Here is a 23,910-nt window from a genome sequence, read left to right on the forward strand (position 1 = left end):
AGTCATACCTGGCAGTAGAGACACACCGCAACAGTGTGGGAAGTTCTGATTACAGATGCTTCCTTGAGCGGTTTGTCAATTCCCCTTAAATACTCACCCAGAATAAAAGAACAATAAACATTCAGCACCCAAATATTTATGCAGCTTTTGGTGGAACTTTTCTCGTGCCCAAATGGTCACACCTATTTTGGGGGGATGACAACAAATGTTTATCAATGAGCATCTCCCACACCAGGAGAACAAGCATTGTTTTCTTTATTTGAACCTGCTCTACTGATGTGGGACTGAAACCTCTTTACCATTCGCACCAACAGTATTTTTTATTGACCCTCAAGAAAAGGCCTGCAGGGTCTGAGATTTGCATGATTGTCTAAGCCCTGAGAAAGAGAGGGTGAAAAAGGTCAGGCCTCAGCAGGGAGAGGAGATAAGGTTGAAACAGGTGGTGTCCTGTTTTCTCTTGTAGATCTCCTATTCAGATGAGTGGAGTTTTATTGTCTTATTGCACCTTAGATCTTGTGAGTTCATTTCCAGGTGAAATCCATTCTTACACTCCGTTCTGAAATCACATCTGCCTTCATTCTGAAGAAGAGCCCCAGAAAACTCACACCTTTCGAGGCATCGTTCAGGAGCTGAAGAAGAGGCTGTTACACTTTTAACAGAGACATGCGTGATATTCAAATGACGATTGTTTTCATTGATCATTTGTACGATGGGATTGGCGCCATGCGTTGCCTTTGAGTCTCGCTCTGCTATGTTTTTGTTTATGCTTGTAAAGATTAATGTCCACTTATTATAGGCATATTTGGGCTTGTTATTTTTCCAATATTAAAGGGTTAGTTCACCCAAAAATGAAAATTCTGTCATTAATTACTTACCCTCATGTCGTTGGACACCCGTGAGACCTCTGTTCATCTTCGGAACACAAATGAAGATATTTTAGTTGAAATCTGATCGCTCTGAAAGGCCTCCGTTGGCTCAATGGCACGTTACACTCTCAAGACCCTTAAAAGGTACTAAAGACGTCGTTACAAAGTCCATCTCACTACAGTGGTTCTACAATAACTTTATGAATCGGCGACAATAGTTTTTGTGCACAAAAAACCCCTAAATAACGACTTACATAGTGATGACGATTTCAAAACACGGCCACATGAAGCTTCAAAGCGTTATGAATCAGTGAGCCGAATGATGATTCGGATCGCGTGTCAAACCGCCAAACTGCTGAAATTTGGCAATTCAAACTGCTGATTCGACTCGCTGATTCATAACGCTTCGAAGCTTCATGAGGCCGTGTTTTGAAATCGTCGTGCCGACCGATCGCCGTATGACAACGAGTCCAGCAAGAGCATACGACTCAACAGTTCACTGAACTGATGAGAAGTGAACTCAGGTCCATCCGTCTCTCTGCTCGTGCCTCGTAGACCTCGTTAAACCACGCCCCCTCCGCTACAAGATCTGATACTCATTTCAAATGCGTGATGTCAGCCAATCACAACGGTGGGCGTTTTTACTGAAGTCTCACAGCAGACACCTCTTGAAACAGGGCATCCAGCCAGAGGGCAAACATCAGTATAGGAAAAAATGCCTTTTATTTCTAAATTATGACATTTTATGATGTAAAAATCATACTAACAATATAAGTACACCTTAGGAAACATTATAAAATAATCGAAAAATGCCATGCCAGGGGACCTTTAATTAACGATCAGTAAAGCGTTTCATTGTACCGGTCTTTAGCTTCAGCGCAGTTCAAACAGAAATGCACATCATTATTAACTACTGGGACTGTCATATACATAATGCTGTAATGAGAACACTATTGTAATAAAGGGTTGTGCATTCTCTGGGTTTATTTGTGTTTCAGCGCGCTGTTGTGGGAAGAGCGCATCCACAACACACAGTCAAGTTTGCTTGTGCATTCGTGTCATTTTAAGCATATACAAGTCGTAATAATAAGTATATGTATTATAATCATCTGATTTATCTAATATAGGATGCATTTGGTTGAGTTCATAACCCGCAGAGCTTCATTGTAGCGGTGATGGGTGATTATCTTCAGTTTCAGCGAGAGCTCTCAAACAGGGAAGACAGGAGTTATTGGCTTTCTGACTGCGTAACTTAGTTCACCTGTGCGTGATTTTGTGCAAATATAAGTTGTAATGTATTTATTTTGTATAAATATCTGATTGTTCTCATATTTGATGCGTTTAGTTAATGACGTGCTTCAGTTTACAGTTGTTCATTCTCTTCAGCTTCAGCTCATGCTCTCAAACAGCAACATTATTTGACACAATATATTCAAATTTTTTTTTTTTTCAAAAACACAGAATTGTTATTATTAATAACAGGCACTTTTCTTGCTCTCTTATTATTTTCATTATCAATATGGTTTGATTAAAATAATTTCCTTATTGTCCATGCGGAGGCTATGCATGGCACATACATTTTGATTCTTTATATGCAGCCTAAGAAATGCTGTCCAATGACTTATTTGCCTTATTTAGGTTTTTAATTTTTTGCTTGGCAATATAATTTTTGCTAATGTTTTATAAATAAGGTCTCATTTGTTAGTGAATTAACTAACACGCACAAACAGAGAGCAATAACCTTTGTAAATGTTAGTAATAACATGTTTGTGTTTATTAACAGTCCATTCACAGTGCATTACCTAATGTTAACACACACAACTCTGGATCTGAAAATGTTGAGATTAACATGAACTAAGATTCATAAATCCTGTAGAAGTATTGTTCATTCATTGTTGGTTAACTAATGCTAACAAAAAAAAAAAACTTATTGTAAAGTGTTATCAAGTGTTTGGGACATGGCTTTTAAAGATGAGCCTTTAGTTTTTGTAATCAGGCTCTCAAAGTTTAAAGGTTTTTAAAAAGTTTCAGTCAATCTTGTGTAAATCTTGAGTACCTATAGAGTAGTATTGCATCCTTCATATCTCTGAAAAGTCTTTAGTTTTATTATATTTATTAAAGAAAGATACGCTGTACAGAGTCTTTCCGAAGAAAACCGAGCAGCTGGAGGCGTGTCGTGTGGGTGGAGCTGAAGAATCACGAGCATGCACAGCTATTGCGTTGAGAGCGTCTGAAAGCTGTGACATGCTTAAACGTGGAAAAGAAAACGTTATCATAAACCATGACTATCAATCAGATTCAACCACACATATATGATCCAGAATCTGATCCGGAGGCTGAAATTGAACAGGAGCAGCAGCAGCAACTACTGCAGCAGGACGTCTCTATGTGTGTGTGTACTGTAACTGTATTTGCTTAGCGGCTTGTCATGCGCAAGTTTTACAACATTTTTGTGTGTTTACTCATGGTTTATTACTCATGGACATAAAGTTAGCAGTAGCAAGCGAAACGGTTTTGCATGTCATGTGGTTTACTTGAGGTGCACTTACACGCCGATAGCCAGTTGCTCCAGAAAACCGCGATTATGCGATCGCATGATTTAAAGGATAATCACCCACAGTCTGCATATTTATGCGGGGACGCATTTTTTCAAATACGCCGCACTTTCGCCACATAAATTGCCTATTTCCGCGTGTAAAATATGCGGGGCTAGCATGATTTCATAATCCCTGCATTTTCGTTGCAAAAAAGTCATATATATTAGCAGAAAGTTGAAAAATGTTTGTTTACTTCACACAAGAGCCGCCATTTCCCCTGATTGCCATGGGAACGTTTTGAAGTGACGTAATTACCCGACGCGAACGTCATTGAAAAGCTGCAAACCCCGTGGTGAAACCATAGATATCGGTGAAACCATGATGAAGCACGCAAATTCCCATTTGCCTACAAAAATAACAGCAAAAGAGCAAAGCAGTTTCCCGGTGTGTTGACCGATTTCAAAACAAAGCATCATGAAGCTTCGAAGCGTTATGAATCAGTGAGTCTATTCAGCGGTTTGGAGCGTTATGAATCAGTGAGTCGATTCAGCAGGTCTGGAGCATTATGAATCAGTGAGTCGATTCAGCGGTTTGGAGCGTTATGAATCAGTGAGTCGATTCAGCGAGTTTGGAGCGTTATGAATCAGTGAGTCGATTCAGCAGTTTGGAGCGTTATGAATCAGTGAGTCTATTCAGCGGTTTGGATCGCCAAATTCACGTATTTCAGCAGTTTGACACGCGATCTGAATCATGAATCGACTAGCTGATTCATAACGCTTCGGAGCTTCATGATGCCGTGTTTTGAAATCGGTCATCACTATATAAGTCGTTATTTAGTTTTTTTGCGCACAAAAACTATTCTCGTCGCTTCATAAAGTTATTGTAGAACCACTGTAGTGAGATGGACTTTGTAACAACGTCTTTAGTACCTTTTATGGGTCTTGAGAGTCAGAGTGTACCGTGCATTGTGCCAATGGAGGCCTTTCTGAGCCATCAGATTTACACTAAGGCCTAGTCCACACGTACATGGGTATTTTTATAACCAGAGTTTTTCCTCCTCCGTGTTCCGAAGATGAACAGAGGTCTTACAGGTGTCCAACGACATGAGGGGAAGTCATTAATGACAGAATTTTCATTTTTGGGTGAACTAACCCTTTAAGAGATTGCTCTTTGTGCATTGGAAGCACTCAAATGTCTGTTTTGTATAGCTACCTCTGTAAAACTGGAAGTTATTTATTAATTTTTTCAGAAGTTGTAGCATATTCCTTTTGTAAAGCTACAGAACTTGTTTGACTCCATGTTTTCTAAATTTGAGCCAAGTGTTTATTAAGGTCTTTTTTCTGTTTATGATTATTATCAATTATGGGGATGTTTAGGGTGTTTTAGGGTGTTACAGTGGTTGTCAAGTTGGCCCTAAATGATCAACGAGTTGTTAAGAATTCTTCTGATGAATTCCAGGAAACAATATCTCTCCAATGGTTTGAATATAACAATGAAAATGCCAAATAAAACTGAAATGTTTATGGATGATCTTTTAGTGGAGTGACACAAGAGAGAGCACAACAGACGAAGAGAAGATCTGGAGAAAACAGATTTCAAGGCAAGGCCAGTTTATTTGTATAGCACATTTCATACACAGTGGCAATTCAAAGTGCTTTACAGAGATGAAATTAAAATATTCGTAAGTGAATAAAAAAATAAATAAAAATATATATATTTTATATATAAATAAATAATAATATATAGTATAACCCCTATCTGGAGTGGAAGAAAGTGAAGAGTCAGATTTACTTTAAAAATATTTGCCAGGTAACTGTGCGTTTAGACAGTACCCTTGCAGACAAATCTTCCTGGACAGGAACACCAGGGCTATCTCTACTTTGTTTGACCGTCAGAGTGAATCTACAAAGGTTATCAGACCAAATGGAAAGGTTGAATAAGAAATAAATGAATGACGTTGAGTGTTTTATGTTGGAAAGTCAATTTGAATGCTCCAATTGTGAAATGTTCAGGAGAAGTTTGAATTACTGGACACATAAGATAATCCAAACTTGCCTTGCACAGAAGTTTGCATCTTTAAGTTTATACCTTAGACGTGAGTGTGTTTTTTCTTTTCTAGAAGTGTTTGCTTTGCTAAGTTTGATTATTATACATGAAAAAAGCCTCAGTCTGTTGACAGCAATGAAATGAGCTTTAAGTGTGAATTTACAGGTGATGTGAAGACTTCATCATAATAAATGAGGTGAAAACAGGAACTATTGAGATGAAATAAAGAGTCTTTTCAGCAGCTCTGTTAATATTGATGAGCCTCAGACTATCAACACTCATTCAACAAGACATTCAGGATCATCAGCAGATCATCTCACTTTATTCTGACTGTTTGCTCTTACAAACACATTATTCCAGTCAGGATATATGACAAAAGAGTATTAAACTTCTCTACTGAGAGACAATGCTGTTATTTATGGATAAAGCATCAGTAATGTAAAGAAGGCCACCCTCACAAATGGACTCTTCCAAACTCCCCCACCTCTGCTCGTGATTTGGACTGCTCCAAAACTTCCTGCGGAGAACCAGAGATCAGAGCGTGAGGATGCAGAGATGTGCTTGTGTATAGTTATTAACAGTTAAAGTAGTCAGAAGGGACAGACTTTGTGGATTGTGTGTAAGTATCTTCTCTTCATTAGTGATTACTATATTCCTAAGAGACATTAAGGAGCGCTCCCGCGGCATTCCGTCTGAATGTTTACATTAGTAATTCGATTTGCACATTATCTTGTCGCCTAAATTTGTATTCATATATTCGGGTTTGTAATCTATTTCTTTAACATGCTTTATAACTAAAAAAAGTTAAGTTCTGGCATCTAATGATGCTGTGATCTTCTTTATAACAATCAATGTTCTCATAAAAGCAAAACGTGTCTCGATTCACACTTATTTAGCAGTAGTGGCTGATGATTAGAGATTAGTGTCAATGGTGTTTGTTTTTGTATTACTGATGTTTTATCTATAAAAAACTGCATTGTCTTTCAGTAGAGCAGTTTAATAGTCTTTTGTCATATATCCTGACTTGAATAATGTGTTTGTGAGAGCAAACAGTCAGAATAAAGTGAGATGATCTGCTGATGATCCTGAATCCCAGCCAACATTTGTATGTGGGGCCCATATGGGTTTGAAATGGGCTGAAAAATGGGCCCCATATAGGATTGTCCGCGGGTTCCATAATGGCCCCATGTTAATTGCCCACATAGATTTCATGTTGGATTGTACTTGCCACTAGGTGGGACCCAAGTGGGCAACACGCACAAGACCCACCTTGGTCCCAGCTTTAACCCAGACAACATTTATATGTGGGGCCCATGTGGGTTTGAAATGGGCTGTAAAATGGGCTTTGTATGGGATTGTCCGCGGGTTCCATAATGGCCCCATGTTAATTGCCCACATAGATTTCATGTTGGATTGCACTTGCCACTAGGTGGGACCCAAGTGGGCAACACGCACAAGACCCACCTTGGTCCCAGCTTTAACCCAGACAACATTTATATGTGGGGCCCATGTGGGTTTGAAATGGGCTGTAAAATGGGCTTTGTATGGGATTGTCCGCGGGTTCCATAATGGCCCCATGTTAATTGCCCACATGGATTTCATGTTGGATTGCACTTGCCACTAGGTGGGACCCAAGTGGGCAACACGCACAAGACCCACCTTGGTCCCAGCTTTAACCCAGACAACATTTATATGTGGGGCCCATGTGGGTTTGAAATGGGCTGTAAAATGGGCTCTGTATGGGATTGTCTGCGGGTTCCATAATGGCCCCATGTTAATTGCCCACATGGATTTCATATGGGATGGCTCTTGTAAACAGGTGGGCCCCAACTGGGCAACATGTACAAGACTCGTCTCGGTCCCAGCTTTAAGTTTTTTTGTGGGTACTACAAGGTTACTACATGGGCTGAAATATGGGCTTTAAGTGGGTTTGTCCACGGGTTCCATGTTGGCCCCAGAAACTTACTCATGTAGGTTTTATGTAGGATTTCACAAGGCTTTAGGTGAGGCCCAACTAGGGATCATCTGGGTTACATCTAAAAGAGTAACAACACCACACAAATAAGTTTTAAAGCATTAGAGCGCACAGTTGGATTGTAATCTGTTATACCATAATAAAAGGCTTTGAACAATTTAAAATAAGATAAATGCCTTCCTCATTAAGACATACTAATATGTTAACCATACACAGCTTCTTTTTTATATACACATTTACATTACACGTCCTATAATCCATTTATAAGTGATAGAAGTTTGTTTCCGCAATGGAATAAAAAATAAAAAGGTAATTACAATTTTTTATCTCACAATTCTTAATCTCAAAATATATTTTTTTTAATTGTGAGATAAAAAGTCCTAATTAACTTTTAATTTTTTTATTCCATTTGCAAAAGCAAGCTTCCATATAAGGCAAATCTGAATAACAAAACCTCACAAATAAAATAGCATACAATTACCATGGCAGAAAGCAGTAGAGAACACAGTGAGAATGAAATTGTTTCAAATTTCAGTTTTATTTAACTAACCATCATTATATGTCATGTTTGTCACAATGGTTGAGACAACTATTTTAGAACCAGCCTTGTTTTGGAAAGCTTTTAACCCACTTTAATAAGACATTTGGGAAGACAATAGTCAGAAAAATACAAGAACTACAACAGTTGGAAGCAGCAACTTATAACCTTAAATGAATAGTTCACCCAAAAATGAAAATGTGATGTTTATCTGCTTACCCCCTGGGCATCCTAGATGTAGGTGTCTTTGTTTCTTCAGTAGAACACAAATTAAGATTTTTAACTCCAACCATTGCAATGTGCCAGTTGTATAATGCATGTCAATGTGAACATTTTAGAGTATGAGAGCTGAGAGTAAAAAAAACATAGACATACGAATCCTTATTAAACCCTGCGGCCAAAAGCAGCGAGCGCACCATCACTTCCGTTGAGTGAGGTCAAATGTACACGATACGGCGTATCTCAATGGGATACAAGCGGCGGAAGTCATCTCTTGCTCGTATCTCTACGCCGTATCGTGTACATTTGACCTCACTCACCGGAAGTGATGGCGCGCTCGCTGCTTTTGTACATAGTGTTGTATTTGAGATAAAAAAAAATTATATAAATACTGTTCGGTTTCTCACACAAACCGATTGTTTAGTGTCTTAAGACATCAATGTATTGTTATGAGCCGCAGGGTTTAATAAGGATTCGTATGTCTATGTTTTTTTTTACTCTCAGCTCTCATACTCTAAAATGTTCCCATTGACATGCATTATACGACTGGCACATTGTAATGGTTGGAGTTAAAAATCTTAATTTGCGTTCTACTGAAGAAACAAAGACACCTACATCTAGGATGCCCAGGGGGTAAGCAGATAAACATCACATTTTCATTTTTGGGTGAACTATCCCTTTAAACATTTTATAACTATAACGTTTTCAGTAAACCTTAAACTGCAGCCATCTTTTGGTGCATTCTTGATGCTCTCTGGCCTCCTCTGTCTCTTGCTCCAGTGAACCATTTTGACAGTGCCCTCTCAGCTTCTTGCTGGTTGACCTTTGATGTCAGGGGGTTGTTCTTAAGAGCCTCTGCAAAAACAAAATTAATTTTAAAGATAACAAAATACAAGCTAATTATTATTAAAAATAGGCATGGTCTGATCGTTTGGCCACAGATCAGTATTGTCAGATAATCTGTATTAATCTATTGTTAGTTACTAAATTTGGCTGATCTAGCAAACTGATGACAATGAACTTTAGCACTGCAGTGATGTCATCAAGAGTGTGGAATTATCTAAAAAATTATATTTCACCATTTTCTGGGTATGTTGTAAAGAAATATCATGTGGAGGAACACTGGCTAATGGATTTAATGTAACAAACCTGATTTGTTGTGTCTGCTCTCTGTCTAAAGGTGATGATACAAAAGGCAACTCATTTGAGCAATGTTGCTTGGGCACTTTCCAATTGAGAATGGGCAACAAATTTCAATCTGGATACTTTAGATCAGTCGTGGGCCTGTTGACGGCAACATTGCTTAAAAAGTTGCCCGATGTATCATCACCTTAAAGGATTAGTTCACTTTTAGATAAACTTTTGCTGATAATTTACTCACCCCCATGTAATCCAAGATGTCCATGTCTTTCTTTGTTCAGTCGAAAATAAATTAAGTTTTTTGATGAAAACTTTCCAGGATTTTTCTCCATATAATGGACTTCAATGGGCTCCAAACGGTTCAAGGTCCAATTATGACAGTTTCAGTACAGCTTCAAAGGGCTCTAAGTGATACCAGATGATGAATAAGGGTCTCATCTAGCAAAACGATCAGTTTCTGCGAGAACCCGAGCAGTATTTATGCTATTATTTTACCTCTTATCAGAGAAACGTGATCATCTCTGAGCTCCGCCATAACTTCCCCTAAGTGAGCTCAAAATACAAGCGTGGTCATAGATGTATACGTAGATGCCTCGACATTAGCGCTTGCACGGATCCGTAGAATGAGGAATCTATGATCAATATATCTTTGAGCAGGCTCGTATTTTGAGCTCACTTAGCGGAAGTTATGGCTGAGCTCAGAGATGATCACGTTCGTCTGTTAAGAGGTAAAATAATAGCATAAATACTGCTCGGTTTCTCGCAGAAGCTGATCGTTTAGCTAGATAAGACCCTTATTCATCGTCTGGTGTTGTTTAAAGCCCTTTGAAGCTGTACTGAAACTGTCATTTGGACCTTGAAACGTTTGGGGCCCATTGAAGTCCATTATATGGAGAAAAATCCTGGAAAGTTTTCATCAAAAACTATTTAATTTCGACTGCAGAAAGAAAGACATGGACATCTTGGGTGACATGAGTAAATTATCAGCAAAAGTTTATCTAAAAGTGAACTAATCCTTTAAGGCAGGGCTCAGGCAGCTCCTCCACACACTCACAGCAGAAAGTTACAGGGAAACCTAACTTGTGTGTTTATCTGCGCCTCCTGAGGAAACATGTGACCCCGTCTGTGAAACCCCGGCTAAAGTCGCATAATCTAATTAGGAGATATTGAGCGTCAAAGTAGTCATAGCCATAAAAATGACCACAACAGGCAATTTGTGTTTATTGCTATAAATGATAAATTATACCAAGGGCTTTGAGATGCAGTACTCAATTTCTCATTTATAATATTATAAATACTGAAATTAATGAATTTATTGACGCTACGTTTTATTATTTTGCACCAAAAAATACCGGACGTAGGCTTCTAAAATATTGATTTAATGTTTACTTTCGACGCAGAAACAACTGCTGATTCTTATATCATTCGGTTCAGAAACTTATTTTTTACAATTACAAAGTGCAAACAGACCATAATATCAATCCGCATGACCAAGGATCAGATCAGTGTCGGGAAAGGCAAGAAAACGACGACTTAAGTCGGGTTCCGATTTCTGTGTGGATTTCTTTGTGCCATCACTGATTTCAGGAACAGTTTATTTGTTTCCTAACTCCACCTTCTGCCTATACATCCATCTTATTTGAAAGACATTTAATGGCTGCTAAGTGTCTAAATAGTTTGGTTTTTGGATGCTGAGGCGCTGAGTTTATGAATTCGCTCTCTGACAGGGCGGCCGCGGCAAGTGAAGTGCAAGGAACAGAACAGCTGATAGTTTAATTAATAATGATTAATATAGGCCTACTGTTTTTTGTAGGCTAAATAAAGAACCCGTATTATATATTAATATAAAAAAGTTGCGTGTGTCCTTTGGAAGCAAAGCTCTTGCGTCTGATGTTTTGGTTTCGGTTTTTAAACCTATACGAATAGAACATGCATGAATATGAGAACATAAAGTGCAGAACGTGCTTTATGTAGGCTAAAAGAGTTGTTAAGCACAATGAGCCATGAAAAAATCCTAATGAATCATAATCTAATCGAATTGTGAGACAAGTGAAGATTCACAGTTATGACTTACTATCTGCACAAAGTTTGAGACTGACCTGTTAACTTGTTAGGGCATTAGGCCTAGTCCTGGATTTACTCCAAATGTTACACAGTGAGATTTTCTATGGATGTTTTATATATTAATGGATATATATAGGCCTATTAATGAAATTTTCTACTGAGATTTAATTTTACTAATAAAGTTATAGCCTACAAATCATTAGAGTGAACTGACTTGGTAAATCAAGCTCTTGTGGTGCCCCCATTAATTTCAACGTTTCACGCTTTTTGGACATGCACATCATAATAAATAGAAGAATTTTCCCATAAATGTGTCCTATATCACTGAAAATGGGATAATCTTAGCTTTAATGTGGTATATGGCACATTATCAGAATAATAATGGTTAAAATGTTTTACAATTTCAAAAATAAGCTTGATTTTAAAATTGGAATTTCTCAAAATCATGATTTTCTGAGGCCGAAATTCAGCTAACTTTTGACATGATCTTACTCACAGTCAATATTAAAGATATCAAGGTTATATTTTCACAGAATGTTCTTTACATTATGTAGGATGATTTTATGTATAAAACAGCGAATGACAAAAAAATGACTTTAGCTGGGTTTTCACAGACAGGGTCACACATGTTCAGTTCATGACGTTACGTGATAATTTTATTTAATATCAAAAGTAACCTGCGTTGTCAGTGTCTTTGCTCCGCAATGTATTTTTCACTGCATGAGAACATGTGTGGCGGGAGAGGCATGGCTTGTCGGACCCAGCAACAGTAACTAAAGGGGGTGGGTCTTTGCAAACGGTTAACTGATTGGAACCTTATTGTAAAGCAGTGGTTCCCAACCACGTTCCTGGAGGACCCCCAACAGTGCACATTTTGCATGTCTCCTCAATCAAACACACCTGATTCAGGTCATCAGCTCATTAGTAGCTACTCCAAGACCTGATGTGGGTGTGTCAGACAAAGGACACATCCAAAATGCGCACTGTTGGGGGTCCTCCAGGAACGTGGTTGGGAACCACTGTTGTAAAGTGTTACCATCAATATTAACAACTTAAGCCAGAGGTCTTCAACCCTGTTCCTGGGGACCCACTGTCCCACAGAGTTTAGCTCCAACCCTAATTAAAGAGCTAATCAAGCTCCTCAGCATCACTTGTTGAAAATACACAGGCAGGTGTGCTGAAGCAGGTTGGAAATAAACTTTGCAGGACATTGGGTCCCCAGGAGCAGGGTTGAAGACCTCTGACTTAAGCTATACCAAGTTAAAGGGATAGCTCACCCAAAAATGAAAACTACCCCATGATGTACTCTCTCTTAAGTCATATTAAAAAACATCCTGGTTTAACCAAGCTTTATAATAGCAGTGAATGCGGGGCCAAAGGGGGAGATTTGTTCATTTTGAACAAATCTTTAATACACTGTCAGAAAAAAAGGTACAGTGGAGGTAGAAATGGGTTGACTTGAGATCAACGAGCTGTCTCAGAGAGTGATTTGTTTTTTTTGTGTTGTCAAAATTAACGAATCATTCATGACTGACCCATCACACTTACACATTTTTCTTAAGTTGAATATGGAAGGCGGTTAGGCGGAAGCTAGATATTTTACTTTATAATTAAAATGGATATTTTAATTGCTGTTAACTGCTGTTAAAAATTGATATTTTTCTTACACAAATGCATTGCTTTGCTTCAGAGGGCCTTTATTAACCCCAGGAGCCGTGTGGATTACTTATGATGGATGGATGCACTTTTTTGGACTTCAAAACATGGCCACTCATTCACTGCTATTATAAAGCGTGGAAGAGTCAGGACATATTTTTATTTACCTGGGAGTGTTTGTCTGAAAGAAGAATGTCATATACGCCTAGGCTGACTTGAGGGTGAGTAAATCATGGGCTAATTTAAATTTTTGGGTGAACTATCCCATTAATTTACTTACCATACATAACGTTGAAAAGACGCAAATCTTTAAACTTTTTTTTCCCATGACGGCCAAACAAATTGTACTCCAATGCCAGCTCATTTGTTAAGATAAATTTCATCATTCTTCTTGTTGCATCATCGACACTTGTGCCACCCACATCGGCCACCATGGTAACCTAAGAAGGAGAGCCAAAAGGAGAAAACAAAGGTTTACATAAACTGCAAAAACAATAAGCTACTTCTTTATTTCAGACTTACAAAAGGGTATAGCAATAAAAAGAAAGAAAGATGAGACCGCAACAATTCACCAATAAAAAAAAAAGTTGTAGGCTTAGGCTAACAGTGTTTTTGACCTTAGATGAGTCCCAGGAAGAGAAAATTGCGAAATAAATAATGTAAACTTACAACAGCAGACATGACACCACGATCCCCCAGCTTCTGCTCAAGAGCCTCAAGGTCAGTCTGTGTTTTCAGGGGTAACACCACGCCTTCAGGAACCTCACCAACCGATCCATCTTGCTTTTTCAGCAGGGCATTCAAAATTTTGCCATGAACACGTTGTGTCTCCTTCACTTCTTCTAAAACTGTTAGAAGTTTAGTGAACATGGCTTCACAAGTGGGGCTGGTGATTCCTCGGGCTGTGGGGCTGGTGATTCCTCGGGCTGTGGGGCTGGTGATTCCTCGGGCTGTGGGGCTGGTGATTCCTCGGGCTGTGGGGCTGGTAAATCCTCGGGTTGTGGGGCTGGTAACTGTAGCTGTGGGGCTGGTGCCTCGTTGAGCAGTGGGGTTTTGAAAGTAGTTGCCGACTTCCTTCACTCCTGGCCAAAGGAGTTGATTTGGTGGAGTGGGTGGAAGCTCCTCCGAAGAATCTGAATGCTCACTTGATTCCAGTTGGGTGCTCAGTTGACTCTGGAGAAGTTTTGCACTTGGCCTAGAGAAGTTAACACAAGCATATACGGCACAACTTAGCTGTCTTTATATTATTTCTAGAGGGCATGGAATTTGACCTTCATTGCTCCACAAACACCTACCTTCTTTTTCTTGAGGTATTTTCTGTGTCCGTCAAGTCTGATGAATATTCAGCTTGGTGTAGTTTAACCCTGGCTTCGGCATAAGAGGCTGTAAAACACAATGATGCACAATAACAGGAGGGAGGCAGATTTTGAAATTTACATAAGCATTTAGTTCCACAAAAGCAACATTTGTTCCAGAATATATGCATACATATACCTATAAATCAGACTTCACATCTTATCTGCAAAGTGCTATTTTGCAGCTTTTGTTTCATACCTAGCAAGAGCACATCTGACTTGATCAATAGAATGTGTCAAGTCTGGTGTGATCCTGCTTGTTAGGAGTGAAAACCTATAGTTATATCAGCCTTATGTATTACTTTGGAAAACAAAAATGTAAATAAATGAACACAAAAAAATAACTCATATAAGTAAGTATGGAAGTATTTATTCTACTATATTTATTAAAGGAGGAAAGTCAGTTACCTGCATTTCCTATTACACGCACATTACACACTATCCAGTTGCTGGCTGGTGGTGTGTGCTCTTTCACTGCCTTTGTTACACTGACCAGAGAGGCTGGTGGCCACCAGCATACTTTTCTGTCAGTGTCCTTGAACCACCCAACTGGAATTATGTCCATTTTCTTGCAGCCATCAGGGTCAACTTCATCCACAAACTCCACAACACTGAACGAGGACACCCTGCAAAGTTCAATGAGTCATGTGCTGTGTAGCTGAGGCAAAGCCACAAACATATTCCGAAGAGGCAATAAAAGCAGTGGTTTAGTGAAGTCTGTTACTGGAGCACTGGAAAGCTGACCAGACAGTTTTGATAGCAAACAGATTGCTAGAGATGTAGAATCGACGGGGTAGTTGAAAAAACTTGTCCCTGTCTCAAAAAGTTCATACACCACATGTGTTCCTCCAGTGGAATGCACAATGTTCCGCACAATCCCAACTCTTCCCTCAAGTTCAAAACAATTGGTTCCAGTGGAGTTTGAGATTATTGTGTCTTTATATTTATACATCTTGTATTGAACATACTGATGCATGGGAAATTCTGTCAGCATTGGTCCAGATTCATGAGGTTGTGTCAATTTAACATCTTCAGGGATTTCTTCAGACCTGTGAGCAAATAATTGCCTTTCATAAATACGCCTGACAATTTGTTGCACAGGATTCTGTGGTCTTCTCACCATTTTTTTCAACTGTCCCAAATAATTCTCAAATGGAAAACATGAAACTGAATCCAGAGGGCCATACTTTTTAGCATCATCTGCTAAATGTAAAAGACTGTGTGTATTGTTAACCAGAAATGATGTCCCATATATCTTCTCAAAGTTGGTAACAAAACATCTTAATAATTTTTGGGCATACCCACAGTATTCTCTACACATAGGAGACAAAAGTATTCTCATAGCAGATGATAAAACAAGAAAGTTTTTGTACTGTTGATGGGGCAATCTTTGAAAAAGCACAACAGGCCCTGTATATAATAAAAACTGCCTGAATTCGGTAGCCTTCCATTGGCTGTACTCAGTCAAAGAACGTGGCTTTCTGGAGAAGCTCCGAGGTAAGCTTTGTCTACACTGTTTCAAGTGATCAGAGATAGCGGATAGAATGGAAGATGAAACCCGACACTGCAATGGTCCCTTGAACCACAGAGCAATTAATTTACGGACAATGCCCAAGCAAACTAAATGCATATAGTCCAAAGGAAAACTGGAAACCATGCCAATGCCTTGGCCCTGGAGAGGTGATTTAGAATGATGGTGCTCTTCATCAGACATTTGATCGAACTGAATATCTGTCCTTAGGCTGGAATCCATGTCAGGAAACACAACTTTACCATCAAGATAAATGCCATACTGCGTGCAACGCTCACAAGAACTGTAGCCACCGTGACCTTTGACACATTTTAAAAAGGCTCTTGCTGGAGTGTCACAGATAAAAGCATCTGGCAGTGGTACATTGTAGTGTTTACCATTAAAAGTTACACCAACTGTTGTGACAACTTTTAAATCTTCTATAAAATCATGCATGTAGTCATTTACGGATTCAGGTTTACATGGGCCTGCATAGACACCTATTATAAACACATTTGCTTTTGGTAATTCAACTATTTGACCTAATATAGGCCACAGCTGCATATTCGAGCTCCTAGAAAGAGGTAATCCGTCAACATTCACACGAACAGTCAATGTATCTGTTGTCAGTTCACTCTCGCTTGTAATTTTCAATTCTGAAATGATTGCACTTGTAAGGCCAAAATGGTAGTAGCTACCCTGACCCATCTCTTTCACATCACATTCTTTCACTGTATTGAGGAGAGTTCTGGGATCCTTTGGTAAATCCAAACCTAGCTCCAAAAGTATACCTAATAGTTCTGAAAGTGCAGAATGAGACACATTTCGGTTAGCTGCCCATTCAGCCAGTTTCCTTTTACCATCATAACGGGGTTCCTCTTCAGGATTATCAGAGCAAAAATCTTCATCAGAATCACTAGCCATGTAAAAGTCATCAACTTCAGTATCAACATCAAAATCCAGATTTACAGCTTCATCAGCATTGTCCCTCACATCTTCCTCAATATTTTGCACTGCCTGGTCCACAGCCTGATCTGTCTGCTCCATAGCCTCCATTGCAAGACTCAATAAATGCTGCTGCACTCTGACTTTGATTCTCCTCCTCCTCGTCCGTGAATTTCCATTAAGGTAATCCATTTTGCTACAACACACAGATACCAGGGGCAGAAATGGATATATAAAGTCTTCTCCAAAACTATTGGAACAGTAAAGTCCAGTCATCATATACTAATTCTATTTTGTTTTGAGATCAAAATATGCATAATGGAAGAGAGTTTAGTATTTTCAGCCTTTAACCCCTTACGGTTCAAAGATCGCAGACGGCCCCATATTATTGTTGTTCGACATTCACTGCACTTTAAAACATCACACTTTATCTGGACAAACTGAGTATAATTACAAAGATTAAAGACTCCAGCTTTGATATTTGAGCACTGTTTGTGATAAAACTAGGTTGCAGTGACATTAATTACTTAATTTACCAATATAACAATTTGGAATAATACAAAGTATTGAATATTTTCCTCTTTTCCTTTTTTAATTTTCCTCTTTTCCTTTTTTGCCCACTTGACACCCCAGACATTTCAAATAAAATGTGATGCATCGTGATTTACATGTTATGATTTTAATATCCTTAGCGAAACTCTATATTTGCATATGGTAAAATAATTACATTAAATTACTTACATGGTATATTGAAGAACACCTGCCAGCTATTCAGGATCTGAAAAAAAAAAAATCCAGATAAGTATGTACATATAATAATGCTTGTAGTAGAAAAGGCTGTTTGTTTGATTAGAGGTTACTGTTGCCACCTTCAGTGCGGTACAATATGGGAAACCAATTTATGCCCCTCAAAAAAATAGATAATGAATAATAAATAAATAAATAAAAACCATGACAGACTTGAAGGACACAAATAAAGATTATTTCAACACATGACAACTTGATGGCTCAACAATAAAACATGAGAACAAATGTGAAGTGAACTTGATATTATTTTACATTTGATTATTTTATTTATTTCTAAAGAATTATATCATGATATGTCAGTGTGTCTTAAGTAGTCATTCTGTCTGGAACCATTGATCACTTTTTAGACAATTCTGCATGGGTGAATTTTTAATCTTTAATCAACCTACTTAAATTAGGACTATACACAATTATATGTCCCATTTTTAACTATAAATTACTTCTGTTTAATGCCATAATATGACAGGAGTATTATGTAGCCTATGATCATAAAAATATTAAACATTATGTATAAAATTACACATTCTAATCTTAATACCAACCACACAAAATAACATTATAGTTATAATGATTTTTTTTTTGTAGTGGTTGCAAACTGTGCAGTTTGCCTTAATGGACAGACGGACATCCTAGTAAACACAGAACGTTCCCAAATTATTCCCGTTTGGTTATTTGTGTGGGGAACAAATAACGTTCTGGGAATGTTCTCTATTGGTTGTGTTTTTGTAACCAAAAGAGAACGTTCCCTGCAGGTTATTTTGGGGGTTTATTTTATAACCTAAAGAGAACCTTCCCAGAACGTTCCCTGCAGGTTATTTTTTGATTTCATTTTTTTATAATATATACGCAGGTTTATTTGTATATTTCGTTACTGCGCGCCTCTGATCTGCGCGCGCTTCTCCAGCACGCGCTTTCTTCTGTCTTCCACAGAAAGACGCGCCCTCGCGTAATTTAAAAATTAATGGTCATTTCGTTTTTACCGACTTACTAACATTAGTTTATCGATCTTTATTGAATAATGGGTTATAATGAATAAATACACCAGTGTAAATAGTGTGATATCAGAGAGATTTGACACGTAAGACAACATGATGTTAACCGAGAAGTTTTTGTTAACTGACCAAGAAGTAGCTACGTTCCGTTAATTCAGTGGTAAGAAAATAATGCAATGTTATCCCAGTTAAAGTAATCTTTATTCATTAATAATGTCTGTGAATAAAATTAATATTTTAAAACCACATCATTGTATTGAAGTCATGTTATTTGGCACTTAAACGTAAAACCTGGTTGTGGTAACGTTAGGTCAGTGATAAATTACGAAATATACATATTAATGCATAATTCAATCTTATTTAATCCTCCATATGAAGGTTTATGTGCTTGAATTATTTCTATTGATTAAATAAGTTCAAAACAAGACCTGGTTTGTGACGTCCATTTATCCGTTTTCCATGCCGCTTATACCATATGGGACGCGGGCATTGCTGGACGATTACTGAGTACAGCAGGGTAAATGATATCGGAGTAAAGAGGTTAGGGGAACGTTCTGGGAAGGTTAGGGGAATGTTCTCCAAACCAACAGGGAACGTTCTATTTACGTAAAGAAAACTTTTCTGGCTAACCAATAGAGAACGTTAGGATGCCTGTTCTGTGAACGTCCTGAGAACCAAAAAATGTTATCTGGGATGAGATCAAAGGGTTAAAAAATGCGCGGGTTATCTCGACAGCTTTGGAAACAAAGACATTAAAATGCAATCACGCTTAATGGGATTATTCTACTACTTATTATGAAATGTATTTCTTTTTATTGAAAATTAGTATCATCCACACTGCAAATAGGCTAAGTTACGTGTTTATTCAGCTATGTGTTTTTAACGTTAGGCCTTGGGATGATGCAAGACTCATTTTACCTTTCAATATGATCCCGTATTTTACGGAATGGGTGGCCTATTAGAAGTGGATATCTTTGATTAAACAGCGTGTACAGTAGAATATATATTTTTTTAAAAAGGGGCATCAAATTAAATTTCAAAAATCTTAGAAGAGTGATAAAAAATAAAGGGATATTCTACTGATAAACAAACGTTTTGTGTTTAAACTTACAACAATTTTTCTCCGCGATCTGGATTTTTTTTATTTTACATTTCATGAATTAGGCCTACAAATGTTGGAACGTCAGTTAATTAGCAAATTGAACTCCCCCTTACATCTTAAGAAACTTATTTATGAAATACTTGAATTACTATTGAATACTTGAATACTGTTCGGTTATGGAATTATATACACTTAGTTAAAAAACACTTTTACATCATATAATCAAATATATAAGTTACTCACCGTCCGCGGTGGTAGGCAGCTCGCTTGCAGCACTCCAGACTCCAGAAAAAGACCGCCAAGTGGTCGCAAAATGTTCAGCTAACCTCGAGTTTCTCATGGTTAAATGTAGACCGTTTTATCTGCCGCGAGAGTTCACTTCCACCATTATAACTGCAGCCTATATTCCCCCGGATGCTGATGCCAAGCTTGCTATGAAAGAACTTCATGCAGCCATCAGTAAACAACAGACTGATCACCCGGAAGCTGCTTTTATTGTTGCAGGTGACTTTAATCATTCAAACTTAAAGTCAGTGCTACCCAAGTTTCACCAGCATGTTTCCTGCCACACCAGAGGAAACAAAACCTTAGACCATGTTTACACAAACATGGCTGGTGCTTACGTTGCGACACCCCTCCCCCACCTGGGACAGTCAGACCACATCTCTTTGTTCCTCATCCCCAAATATTCACCCCTCATCAACCGTGTGAAGCCATCAGTAAAGACCATCAAGGTGTGGCCTGCGGGGGTTGATTCCACACTCCAGGAAAGGTTTCTACACACAGACTGGAGTGTGTTTGCTTCTCAAGCCACCAGTGGCGCTCACACGGACATTGACTCCTACACCTCCTCTGTATTGGATCATATCAATACCACCATTGACAGTGTTACAACCCAGAAACAGATCACCACATACCCAAATCAGAAGCCATGGATGAACAGGGAAGTGCGACTCCTGCTGAAGTCACGCAATACTGCCTTCAGATCAGGAGATGCACAAGCCTACAGCGCATCCAGAGCTAACCTGAAGAGGGGCATCAAAAAGGCCAAGCACTGCTACAAGCTAAAGATAGAGGGTCACTTTTCCAACTCTGACCCTCGACGCATGTGGCAGGGCATCCAGGCCATCAGTGATTACAAACCCCCCCACTCCACCCCCGCAGCCACTGATGTCAACTTCCTGAACGAGCTAAATCACTTTTATGCTCGCTTTGAAAGAGACAACAGAGAAACTGCCACCAAGCTCAAACCCTCAGCTGACCCACCAATCACACTCTCCTCCACAGATGTCTGCAAGTCACTGAGCCGGATCAGCGCGCACAAGGCTGCTGGACCAGACAACATCCCTGGTCGTGTTCTCAGGGCATGTGCGGAGCAGCTCGCTGAGGTTTTTACAGACATTTTCAACCTGTCTCTTGCCCAAGCAGCTGTACCTTCATGCTTCAAACGCACGTCCATTGTGCCAGTGCCAAAACACTCTAACCCGAGGTGCCCTAACGACTACCGCCCTGTAGCACTCACACCCATCGTCATGAAGTGCTTTGAGCGGCTGGTCCTGGAACACCTAAAAGACTCTCTACCATCCACATTGGACTCACACCAGTTTGCCTACCGCAGCAATAGGAGCACAGAGGATGCCGTTTCCATGGCACTGCACTCTGTGCTCACTCACCTGGACAATAAGAACACTTATGCACGCATGCTGTTTGTTGACTTCAGCTCAGCATTCAACACTGTCATCCCAACCAAGTTAATAGCCAAACTTGGAGACCTGGGCATCAATACCTCAATGTGCAACTGGATTTTGGACTTCCTAACTGACAGACCCCAGAATGTTCGTTCAGGATCCACCTGCTCCACATCCATCACACTCAACACTGGTGTACCACAGGGCTGTGTGCTAAGTCCGTTTCTCTACTCCCTCTTCACCTCCGACTGCAAGCCTGTGTATGGATCTAATTCTATCGTCAAGTTTGCGGACGACACAACGGTGATTGGGCTCATCAGCAACAACGATGAGACTGCCTACAGGGAGGAGATCCAGCACCTGGCCACATGGTGCACCGAAAATAACCTGCTCCTCAACACCACCAAAACGAAGGAGCTCATCGTGGACTTCAGGAAGGAGCCAAGAGGCACACATGACACCATCCACATCAATGGAATGGCTGTTGAACGTGTCTCCAGTTTCAAGTTCCTGGGGATCCACATCTCAGCGGACATGTCGTGGACGACCAACACCTCCAGCCTGGTCAAGAAGGCTCACCAGCGCCTCTTCTTCCTGAGGACACTGAGGAAGAATCAGCTCTCCTCGGCCATCCTGGTGAACTTCTATCGCTGCGCAATAGAAAGCATCCTGACCAACTGTGTTGCAGTGTGGTATGGGAGCTGCTCTGTTGCGGAGCGCAAGGCACTGCAGCGGGTGGTGAAAACTGCCCAGCGCATCACAGGGACTCCACTGCCTGCCATCGAGCACATCCAGAGGAAACGCTGTCTGCATCGAGCTCGCAGCATCCTCAAGGACTCCTCTCACCCAGCCCACAGACTGTTTTCTCTCCTGCCCTCCGGCAGGCGTTTCAGGATCCACCGGACCAGGACCAGCAGACTTAAGAACAGTTTTTTCCCCAGAGCTGTCTCTTTATTGAACTCAAACCCCCGCTGATCCACTCCCCTCATATACTGATAACTCTCCTACCTCACATCCACCTTCACTTTGTTATTTGCACTACCGACTCTTTATTACAGTAACAACTGTTTACTTATTCATCTTGCACTACCACACCGTAACTGGATTATGCTCATTTGCACTGCCGACTGTTATTTACAGTACCTACTGTTTACATTTGTATTTTGCACCGTACTTCTAACTGTAATATGCAATCACTTCCACTGCACTTTACACTTTTTTTCGGATAGCTTCTGTCCATAATTTATTGCACTACCTTAATCCACTGCCATATTCCTAATTTTAGCCTAACATATCATTGTATACCTCTATCTGTAAAATTCTGTTTATAGTAATAGCCATCTGTATATTATATTATATTCATAGTACATATCCACCTGTAAATTCTGTTTATAGTATTAACCATCTGTATATTATTCACTGTACATATTCACCTGTAAATTCTGTTTATAGTAATAACCATCTCTCTATTTATAGACATATTTATATATACTCAGTACATATCCATGTCCTGCACTTATGCAAACGTTGTATATCCTGCACTTGCTGCTATTGCACTTCTGGTTAGACCTAAACTGCATTTCGTTGCCTTGTACTTGTACTTGTGTAATGACAATAAAGTTGAATCTAATCTAATCTAATCTAATCTAAAAAATGGCGCAATAGCCTTTGACCTTTTGAATTTTTTTAAAAAAAATGACATTAAATTATAAATTTTTTTTAAAATACATTTCTTTTACGAAATCTAAAATATAATGCCTTTATCAAACAGCAGAATTATAGATTATTAAAAGGTTGTATATTTTTACTTTTTATTGAATGCTACAGAACAAATTAATTATCAGCATTGTAAATCCAGCAAAGTATTTTATATATATTTTTTTTAAAGATACGTACATTTATAAAACTATACTTTATATTTTATTACCTTTGCATCAAATTACAAAAGTAAAAAAAAAGAGTTAATGCTGCTATGAGGGTGTTTCTACAGCGGCTGTGGGAGTGATGGTCAAATGGACATCTTTCTCTCTTCTGACTGCCGTTATCAATATCTCTATTTTTTTCCTTCTTATTGAAAGTTGTGAAAACACCATTATGGAGTTGTAAAAAAAATGTATGTTATTTTTTAGGAAGTAACACAACCCACATGGAAAGAACCTGTATGAGGATATATGCACATATGCTGCATATATACAGCATATATGCACATATATGATAATATATATGCTGCATATATGCTTATATATGCCACATATAGGCAAAATGGAGGTGCATATGTGCATATACAGGCCATATAGGTATCTTGTAATGCTTCTTTATATACACATATGAGCCCTATACATACAAGATATGTCTCTTATATAGCTCATGGCAGGATCTGGTCATTTTGTAGCTCATATCTCACTTTGGCAACTGTCATACACGATACCTAGTTCATATTTTCTATTATCAAAGCAAGAACTAAGAATTA

This window comes from Gobio gobio (assembly GCF_949357685.1).
Source record: "Gobio gobio genome assembly, chromosome: 1".
Taxonomy (NCBI): Eukaryota; Metazoa; Chordata; class Actinopteri; order Cypriniformes; family Gobionidae; genus Gobio; species Gobio gobio.